This window comes from Camponotus floridanus, unplaced genomic scaffold (genome assembly GCF_003227725.1).
Source record: "Camponotus floridanus strain SB8 unplaced genomic scaffold, Cflo_v7.5 scaffold48, whole genome shotgun sequence".
Taxonomy (NCBI): Eukaryota; Metazoa; Arthropoda; class Insecta; order Hymenoptera; family Formicidae; genus Camponotus; species Camponotus floridanus.
The window spans coordinates 168,185-178,942 of NW_020229636.1; the positions used below are offsets into that span (position 1 = coordinate 168,185).

At 30.6% G+C, this 10,758-nt stretch overlaps 1 long non-coding RNA gene across 1 annotated transcript; it reads right to left on the reverse strand.

Moving 5' to 3' along the window:
* Window positions 1-6,029: 6,029 nt before the first annotated feature.
* LOC112639140 lies at window positions 6,030-7,574 on the reverse strand. Its single transcript, XR_003123311.1, has 5 exons — window positions 7,527-7,574; window positions 7,030-7,434; window positions 6,720-6,941; window positions 6,449-6,644; window positions 6,030-6,091 (listed from the first exon to the last, which is right to left on the reverse strand). It is a non-coding gene; the product is annotated as an uncharacterized LOC112639140 (long non-coding RNA).
* Between the last annotated feature and the right edge of the window lie 3,184 nt (window positions 7,575-10,758).

Consider the following 10,758-nt stretch of genomic DNA (forward strand, 5'->3'; position numbering starts at 1 on the left):
GTTTATCAAAAGTTTAAATTAGATTTAAAAGTATATTATTGCCTCTTTTCAGCGATAATAATTGATTATTTTACTGTACCTAATTCCTGAATAGCTATCATTACAGAGATCGCGTAGAGTTTGACAATGCAATAAAATTAATAATAAAATTCCAATAAAATTAAATACAAATTAATTATAATGATTAAATATAAATTTGTTTATAATTAACTTTTTCTACGTTGAGAAAAGTTCTTCGTTTCTTTTGGAATATCTTCAAGATTCTTTTATAATTAAATTTTACAAAATATATAACTATTAAATTTATAGTATTTAATATTTAGAAATAAATAGATTTTAGAAATAAATAAATAGATAAATCCATTTTTATATAGACTAAGTATACGATATTATTTATTAAAAGAACTAATATATCTTTTATGGATCTTTTCGTTAAGTTAATTATTTAGATCTACGATTCGATTGTTTTACTGCATTTCAATCCGAATTATATATTTAAATGATCGAAAAATAAAACAATAATAAAATAATAAGCAATATATCTATTTTAAAAATAGTGTATATAAATAATAAATTCTCTTTCCTTTTACAGTTTCGAGCTTTCGCTCATCTCTGTCTTTTGTCTCTAATTTTTCTATTTCCCTACTTTTATGTTTAAGGAGCCTTTTATTTAAACTTTATTCTTTATTTTAATTTGTTTCTCTTTTTATTCTAATTTGTTCCCTTCTTTTTCTTATTTTTTTTTCTTTTCAGAATGTGGGTCTCTCAGCCGACATCAGCAGCAGCGGGCAGCGGGCAACGGGTGGCAAGCGGCAGCAGTAAAACAATCGAATCGTTCGTAATTCATATCATTACCATAATATACTATAAATTTTCTACGTTATATATTGAATCGAAATTGCGCGAAAGAGGAAAAAAAGTACAAGCCTATGAATAGACATTTCCATCCTTTACTAAAAAAAAAGAAATTAATAATATCTCTTAATTTTATTTCTGTTTCTTCGGGCAAGTCTACATATATGACCAATATGATTAATTGATTCCATCTTTATATATTTATCATTATGTGCTATTAATTAAAGCCGTAGACAATATTCAGAAATCAAAGTTGCGCGCTGGAATGGCCATGCGCAGAAACGAATGCGCACTGATTCGGCCGCCATGTTGGCGCGTGACCGTTTCGTCACTGCAACGTCACTGCTACGTCAAACGCGTCATACGGCCGCCATGTTGGCGCGTGAATCGGAGTTATACGCAGTTACACGGATCGTCGTACGTCCGCATTTTTCGCATCTTTTAACCGTTTTTAAACGAATATCGCGATGAACGAGCGTCGAGAGTGTCCAAGGATGATCGCGCGACTTTCATAGTGTGTCGATGGAAACGCGCGACAGCGATTTTTGACGATATTCAGTGATGGCGTCATCGCGAAGATGGAGCGAAGTTGCGTCGCGTTATTCGCGCCCTTGATGATGATTATCGGATGCGAGCGAGTATCGGGAGTGCCGCATAAAGTGTCGCGCGTTCGCGTTGATGATATCGTGTGAATTTGTGTGCATCAAGATCGGAATGGGACGTCCCGAGGCGAGCGAACTGTTCCGAGGAGGAGGAACAGCCGTTGAGTAGATTTGATTTATCATATTTGCGTGACAATTCGTGCTCATCTGACGCTTATACAGCATCGCGATGTCCCGAATTACATTCGGACAAATCGGCGCCGCATCATAATTCGATTCGGTGCAATTCAAATAAGTCGATCGCGTGAAGATGATTATGCTAGAAGCGATTTGAATTTTGTATACGCGCGCGCAGTGCTGCATAGCCCTATCTCGTAGGGTTGCCAACAGTTAAACGATAAATTTGTTTGATCTAACCTAACCTAACCTCTCATTGTCTTTGGATATCGAATGTAAACACAAGCGTATGCTGCCTGGATTGTATCATGCTTTAAAAAATAATATTTAATTATTTCCTTAATGTATTACATTTTAGTACGTAATATATTAATCGTATTAAATGTGCGACGTACAGTTTTACACATTTTAATGAGTAGCATATAATATAATTGGTTAGGTTAGATTAAATTAAAACAAGCTGCTGTGATTCATTTAACGTAATAGGATTAATTTGAGGAATGTGCAGCTATTGAAGTTACATGATATTTGTGGACACATTTTTAAAGTAATCATGAGTGTTTTATCACATCTCGATTACATTGAAATTAAAATATAAAATATTATGTATTCCACATTAACGTTATTCATTACAAGTACTATATTACTACATTACAAGTACTTTTCTTATATCTCAATCATATTCAACCATTTATTTCATCGATGAAGCTTTTCATATATCGCAGACAATATGATACTGCGTGTGGAATTTTACACAGGTAATACATGGCACAAAAATAATTTGCTCTCAAGTAATGTGTGCATTTCTCAAAAATAAATCAAATTAAATTATTTTCAGAATCCAAACATCGCTACATTGCCAGGATTGTATCTTATTATAACTGCGATATTATCACCTTTTAATATGTGTGCGCAGTATTACATACATAAAATATAAATTTATTTGAAACGTACTGAAATCTTTATCTTATTTATAATATTCGTGATATTATAAAAGAAAATTGCAACTGTAATGAAACAGAGCGGTGGAATAATTGGTTGATTGGTTAATTGCAGGTAATTATGTTATACTTATATATCGTAAGAAAGAGAAAATAAAATAAAAGTTGAATACTGAATGTGCTCTAAAGTAAATCTCATCTAAATAAATAAATGCATAAATGTGCGCCCCACATTCCTCATGAAAAAAATACATAATATTAATTTTATGTATTATTATTTTTAGATTTTTATTTTAAATTCTCTAGATGCACTTTTCATTTCTCCTCTCTTTCTTTCCAACTACTAAATATAGATCTATCATTTTTAATATAGATCTGTCACTTTTAGTGTACATTATTGCAGTAAGTGGAATAAAGAGCAAATCTTTTGGCGCATTTAAAATGTACAGGAAAGTTTTATCTGATGCGTCTTTTTCAATAGGAATATCTGAAAAAAATGCATACGTCTTTTTTAATCTTAGTCTTTCTAAATAAAAATTAGAATAATAAATTTGCAAAATAATTTGCTTTAATATATTTTTATTGCAAACGTGAAGCAAAGTGCTCAAGGTGCATCACTATGAAAACATCGATAGAATAAAAAGTAGATCGTATACAAAAAAATTAAAATATTTACACTACATATTTGCTATAGCATTTAATCGATATGTGCAGTAATACGATAAAATCTAATTTTCTCTCGAATTTTTTCTCGAAATTTAAACTACTAGAAAAATATCAAATATTCAAATTGTTCAATAGTCTTGCGAAAGAAGCAGTTCTTGCTTAAAGAATCTTTAGAAAAAAAAAATAAAAAAATTCTAAAGAAAAAAAAGGACAAAAAATTTTAAATCTCACATTGATATTTAATTTTATACTAATATTTTTAATGTAACATTTCATTTATAAAGATTTTATTTTGTGAAACGTTTATACATAAAAGTACAATGATTATACGGCTTCTTTAATCTATTGTTTCATCTTCGCATGATTTTCGTTTATACAATATTTGTGCCTCTGGATATTTTTTTCTGGAAGCTTTATGCAATGTGTGTAACCTAAATCTGTTAACGTACAAGATTAGAGTAACGGAATAAGTATATGTAATTTGATTAAAAATACGTTTCTTACATGAATTTTTAATTACATATTTTGTTATACTACAAATAAAAAAATTATGCTTGCGCGACGTGAATTTAACAATTTACCGACATGCACAAAATGATGACTTTACCGGCAGTCGAAGTATCTAGACTACGTAATTCTGGCGTTTAACGCGAATGCAGGTGGCGATACTAAACAGCAAAGAAAAATGGCCGCATGAGTGAAACGCGATGCGCGAAATATTGCATTTCATATATCGTTCTTTGCGAAAAAAATGTGTGAAAGTGTTGTACGTATTCGCGATTAACAGTTCGGTATTGATGAATACTAATCAACGTAAGTATAATTTGTCGTGCAATGGATATCTCTTCAAACTCTGTATATGAATCGCTCTCAATCTATTAAAATGCAAAAGTAAATATTATAAGATTTGACTTTGGAAAAGCGCGATAAAACAATCGAATCATTCGTAATTCATATCATTAGCATAATATACTATGAATTTTTTACGTTATATATTGAATCGAAATTGCACGAAAGAGGAAAAAAAGAACAAGCCTATGAATAGACATTTCCATCCTTTACTAAAAGAAAAAGAAATTAAAAATATCTCTCAATTTTTTCTCTGTTTCTTCGGGCAAGTTTACATATATGACCAATATGATTAATTGATTCTATCTTTATATATTTATCATTATGTGCTTTCAGAAATCAAAGTTGCGCGAACGTTGAGCACAGGAATGGGCATGCGCAGAAACGAATGCGCAGTGGTTCGTCCGCCATGTTGGCGCGTGACTGCTACGTCACTGCTACGTCATACGCGTCATACGTGAATCGGAGTCACACGCAGTTACACGGATCGTCGTACATCCGCATTTTTCGCATCTTTTAACCGTTTTTAAACGAATATCGCGAGTGAACGAGCGTCGAGAGTGTCCAAGGATGATCGCGCGACTTTTATAGTGTGTCGATGGAAACGCGCGACAGCGATTTTTGACGATATTCAGTGATGGCGTCATTGCGAAGATGGAGCGAAATTGCGTCGCGTTATTCGGGCCTTTGATGATGATTATCGGATGCGAGCGAGTATCGGGAGTGCCGAATAAAGTGTCGCGCGTTCGCGTTGATGATATCGTGTGGATTTGTGTGCATCAAGATCGGAATGGGACGTCCCGAGGCGAGCGAACTGTCCCGAGGAGGAGCGGCCTGTGGAACAGCCGGTGAGTAGATTTGATTTATCATATTTGCATGATAATTTGTGCTCATTCGACGCTTATACAGCATCGCGATGTCCCGAATTGCATTCGGACAAATCGGCATCATAATTCGATTCGGTACAATTCAAATAAAGTCGATCGCGTGAAGATGGTTATGCTAGAAGCGATTTCAAATTTATTTTGTACGCGCGCGCAGTACTGTACAGGCTATCTCGTAGGGCTGCCAACTGTTAAACGATAAATTTGTTTGATCTAACCTAACCTAACCTAACCTAATCTCTCAGTGGCTTTGGATATCGAATGTAAATACAAGCGTATGCTGCCTGGATTGTATCATGCTTTAAAAAATAATATTTAATTATTTCCTTAATGTATTACATTTTAGTACGTAATATATTAATCGCATTAAATGTGCGACGTACAGTTTTACACATTTTAATGAGGAGCATATAATATAATTGGTTAGGTTAGATTAAATTAAAACAAGCTGCTGTGATTCATTTAACGCAATAGAATTAATTTGACGAATGTGCAGCTATTGAAGTTACATGATATTTGTGGACACATTTTTAAAGTAATCATGAGTGTCTTATCTCATCTTGATTATATGAAATTAAAATATAAAATATTTATGTATTACACATTAACGTTATTCATTACAAGTACTATATTACTTTTCTTATATCTGAATCATATTTCATCGATGAAGCTTTTCATATATCGCAGACAATATGATACTGTGTGTGCAATTTTACACAGGTAATACATGGCACAAAAATAATTTGTTCTCAAGTATTGTGCGCATTTCTCAAAAATAAATCAAATTAAATTATTTTAAGTAGGATCCAAAAATCACTACATTGCCACGATTGTATCTTATTATAACTGCGATATATTATCACCTTTTAATATGTGCGCAGTATTACATACATAAAATTTATAAATTTATTTGAAACGTACAAAAATCTTTATCTTATTTATAATATTTATGATATAAAAGAAAATTGCAACTCTAATGAAACAGAGCGGTGGAATAATTGGTTGATACTTATGCTGGTCTACAATATTTATCCTTTTTTCATCATTAGATTTTTGGTTTTTTTATTATACAGATGTTATCTGTAAATATAGTACTTGTAATGTTGCTTCTGTATCACTGTAAGCACACAAAAATGATAGCATTTGCAGGTAATTATGTTATACTTATATATCATAAGAAAGAGAAAATAAAATTAAAGTTGAATACTGAATGTGCTCTAAAGTAAATCTCATCTAAATAAATAAATGCATAAATGTGCGCCCCACATTCCTCATGAAAAAAATACATAATATTAATTTTTATGTATTATTTTTAGATTTTTATTCTTTTAAATTAACTAGATGCACTTTTAATTTCTCCTCTCTTTCTTTCCAACTACTAAATATAGATCTATCATTTTTAATATATTTTTATAAATAAAAATGTTTCTTTCTAATATAAATTAAATAAAAAGTATAATATGCCTTTAAATACTTTATATACATATCTGTTGCAAAACCAGTAAAGAATGGTTTTACATTCCTCCTTATACTTTGGCATACATATCCTTTATGCCAATTATCTCGCAACACGCTTTTATCGCATGATGACAAACAAGCCCATTATCCTTCATGAATTTTCTTTACAAATATTTTTATATTCTCAAACTGTGTAAAGAAATCATGTAATACTGAAAAATACAAAGTGATATTAAAAGAGAAGAAATAAATTTTATATTATATAGTATTGACAATTATTTTCTTACCAGTGTATTCCTTATATGTAGGAATATACATTAGTCTTTGACCAGCCCTATTTTTAACCGTCTTTAGGGATGCTTTGGCTTTTGATAACGCAAATCCAGCTAATCCATTTCCATTTCCAGTTACTATAAATGAACTGATTCTAGTCTTACGTGCTAAATTACCGGTCATACAAGTTATCATTTTGTTTTCCAAAATCCAGGTTTCAAAACTTTCAAATGTATCTGCAGAAAACAAAGATATTAATTATATAAGATTCTAATATTTAGAACTGAAACATAAAAAAAAAATTGAAAATAGACATCGTATCACATGATTTTTGTATGTGTGTGATTTAACCATTATAATTCAGTAATAGCATAAATATTAATCTTTTCCACTAAGATCTGATTCAATGCTTCTGCCATCCATTGTAACACTCGTCCAACCATATCCAATGGCAATAATTTTATTTGCATTGATCTGGTCTGACTTTGTGATAATTCCATAAGTTTTTGCTTTCTTTCAAGATTTACAAGCAGTTTTTGCTGTTGAATTAATTCTTTTCCTCTAAACACAGGAGTGTTTAGACCAGGAAATTGTATCGGAATTTTTCCCATGCCAATAATTTGCTCCTTATTTAGGAGTTCTCTCTTTTCACTACTCTTCTTGCTCTACCTCTGCGTCTTCCTGCATTACTGATACTTGTCACACCTTTTCATAATTCATCTTCAGGTCCTATAGAACAAAAGCACAGTGAAATACAAATTATTTTCTACTGTAAATATAAACTATTATCAAAATGCTATATCCATAAAAGTTCTACTTACTATTCGCAAAAAATATAGAGTTTCTCACATTATTTAATAAAGTGACTATTTTTAATAAATGTGAATGACTGACAAGCAATAAATTAAACAATATTAAACAATAATATACCTGAAAAAAATTTCATAATTTTATTAGAGTTAAATTGATAAAGTAATTTTAAATACACATATGTTAATTATATATAATGATTTAGAGACAATGATATATTTCATTTGCGTTACCATTGTTTACAGATTGAACATTTTTTATCAAATTATTTACAACTCTAAATATGTAGTATACGACAAGCCATTTTTAAAATCTATAAAACAAACAACAAAGTTGTTCATAGTTTTCACTCTTTTTTTATCATAATCTGCTTTTAGGCGATCTTAAAGTCATTAGATTAACAAAGTACCGCAATTTTGATCTCAATAAGATAAGCTGGAGCAAAAATGGTGTCCGATAGTATAGATATAGGCTGCGATTATTGCATTTCTCCATGCAACAACCTGGCATTTTTGATATTTTCTTCTTTTTCTGCGCAACAGAAGGAGTTTTCTCACCTCACACATAACAGGACATAGGACAAACCAGGATCAAGGTTAGAAAAATTGCACTTAGTATAGATAGCTACACAAAGTGTGCACTATCTGCACTATCGGACGCCATTTTTGCTCCATCTTATCTTATTGAGATCAAAATTGCGGTACTTTGTTAATCTAGTGACTTTAGCCTAAGAGTCACGCTGCTACCTTTTACGCCGCCTGGAACTACATGGCTACATCCACTTTTCGATGCCATAATAAAATAGTCGGTTGGTTCATGTCTGTGCTACATCTACAATTTATAGACCAGAAATACGTCTCGCATATATATGTAATTAATATGCTTCATTAGCGCCATTTCTTTTTTCATTCAAGCATATATTATAAACATCAATATATGCTAGTAATGAAATAAATTTATATAATATACATAAAAGGGTTAATTTTCAAATTAAACAAGCTTTATTAACCGGATCAAGATTCACTTTTTCTTTTTCTAAAACGTCATTTCACAAATCGAAAATAACCCAGAAGAAATAAATAAACTTAAATCAAGAAAATTAATATTAATAGATTTTAAAATTAAATATCCTAATTACAAATTAATTAATAAAATTGCTCCTCGTTGAAAAATTTACAAAATCCATTACTTATTTGAACTGGAGTAATTTAATTTTAAAAGAACAAATTTGAACTAGAGTAATTTAATTTTAAAAGAACAAATGGGATCCAATCACGTATAAATTTCTTTAAAGATTTGATCTTTAATAATGGACCAACTTTCGAAATGCGACATAGTAATATAAAATATTATGATTTTACATTAATGTAATATAATTTAAATAATGTTAATGGCTTTCAAATAGTATAAAATTGGGTAGAAATAGTTGCATATTTAACATGTACATTTATTTAAATCATATGTGTAGTAGAGTCATCTCTGTCTCTTAAATTTTCAATATGATATTTGTATGCATGTATATATGTATAAATAATTATTATAATAATATTTAAATATTTATTATAATTAATTATTCAATTATTTAAATTCAATTATAAGTTTGATTACATTCAAGCTTTCTCTCTTTTTATAAATATATGTAAAGACATACGCACGTATATACATAAACGTGGAAAGAAAGAGAGACAGGAAGATTTAAAGAACGACTCTACTGTGATTGGTGCTTTAACGACAAGAAAACTGAATACTGCAACTCGTGCGAGAAATTTGCTGTATCGAATATCATACATTGATTTATGTACCAGGCACAAGCAATCGTAATTAAGGGGTTTGTAGTCCGAGTAATCTGAGCAGGGCGGTATAGCTCTTGCAATACGGCCTGATCGGTAATTGCGTTTGATATGTCACTGTGAAAGTTTATACGCTCGGACACATTGCTTGTGCCGCCAACAGAAGCGCTTTTTAACACACTTTAATTACTCGCGTATTATATGAATGCAGAATCACCGACAAAATGGACTATTGAAAGTATTATCGAACATATCATTAGCATAATAAACCGCACCGGTTTAATTGCGCCATTTCTTCCGATTGGAGTCTGACACGAATAAAATTGTCAAATTCTCGATAATGTATAACGTGCTAAAATTGTTCTCATGCCAACAACTATGCATGAATACAGAACTTTCATTAATCATGAAGAGATTATTATTAAAATAAGATTGATCAATTATATCAATCAAGACTTAAGGTTGAATTCGTGCATAGAAGAAAATAACGAAATATTAGAAAATAGAGTGCAAATAAGGGATGCAAAGTGATTCAAATCCATATTTTCATTTAAAAGCTCTTATACTAATCTTGTATACTAATCTAATAATAAAATATATTATTTCTTTTGAAATAATAAATTAGAGAGATCGTTTTAGGCAAATCATAATTTATTATAAAATATTTGAAATAGATTTATAATTTTACATATTGTGTAAAATATATATACAGGGTGTCCGCCAATTTTCGATCTTAACGAAATAAAAACGTAGATTGGCTCAAATTAAGAAGGAATGACCTGTATTGTTTTGGGATTGTCACAATAATTAATTATATAAAATTTATATATATAAATATTTAACGAATTAATCGAACGAATGCATTCCGATTCATCTTTTCGTTTGGTATATATAAATATTTAATTCACTATTCGACGGATTGCATTCGGCTTGCCATTTTACTCGCCGCGTTACAGTGAATATCGCGCGAGAGAGGCAGGCAACATGCGCGGCGTCGTGCACGATTTCGATCATCCGCGCGCAGACGAAAAACGGCCAATTTATATCTCGACTTCCGGACGCGATAGCGATTTCGTTCTTTTTGCATAAAATTCTACACCATTTCGCGGCACTACTGTTTAAATCTCGTCCCGATCGCCCGAGGGGCGGCTGACTTACAGTGAATATCCGAAATCTGCTTCTTCATACAGGTTGTCCGTCCATGAATATTTACGGACACCCTGTGTATATATATATATATATATATATATATATATATATATACATATATATATATACATACACACACATAGAAGACATATTTAAAAATTAAAAAAATATACATATACATATATAAAATACAAAATTTTAAAATAAAATTATATGTAAAATTAAATTCTGAATATTATTATGTGTATAAATATATCATAATATTATATAAAACACAGATTTGAATATCAATGATCAGTTATTA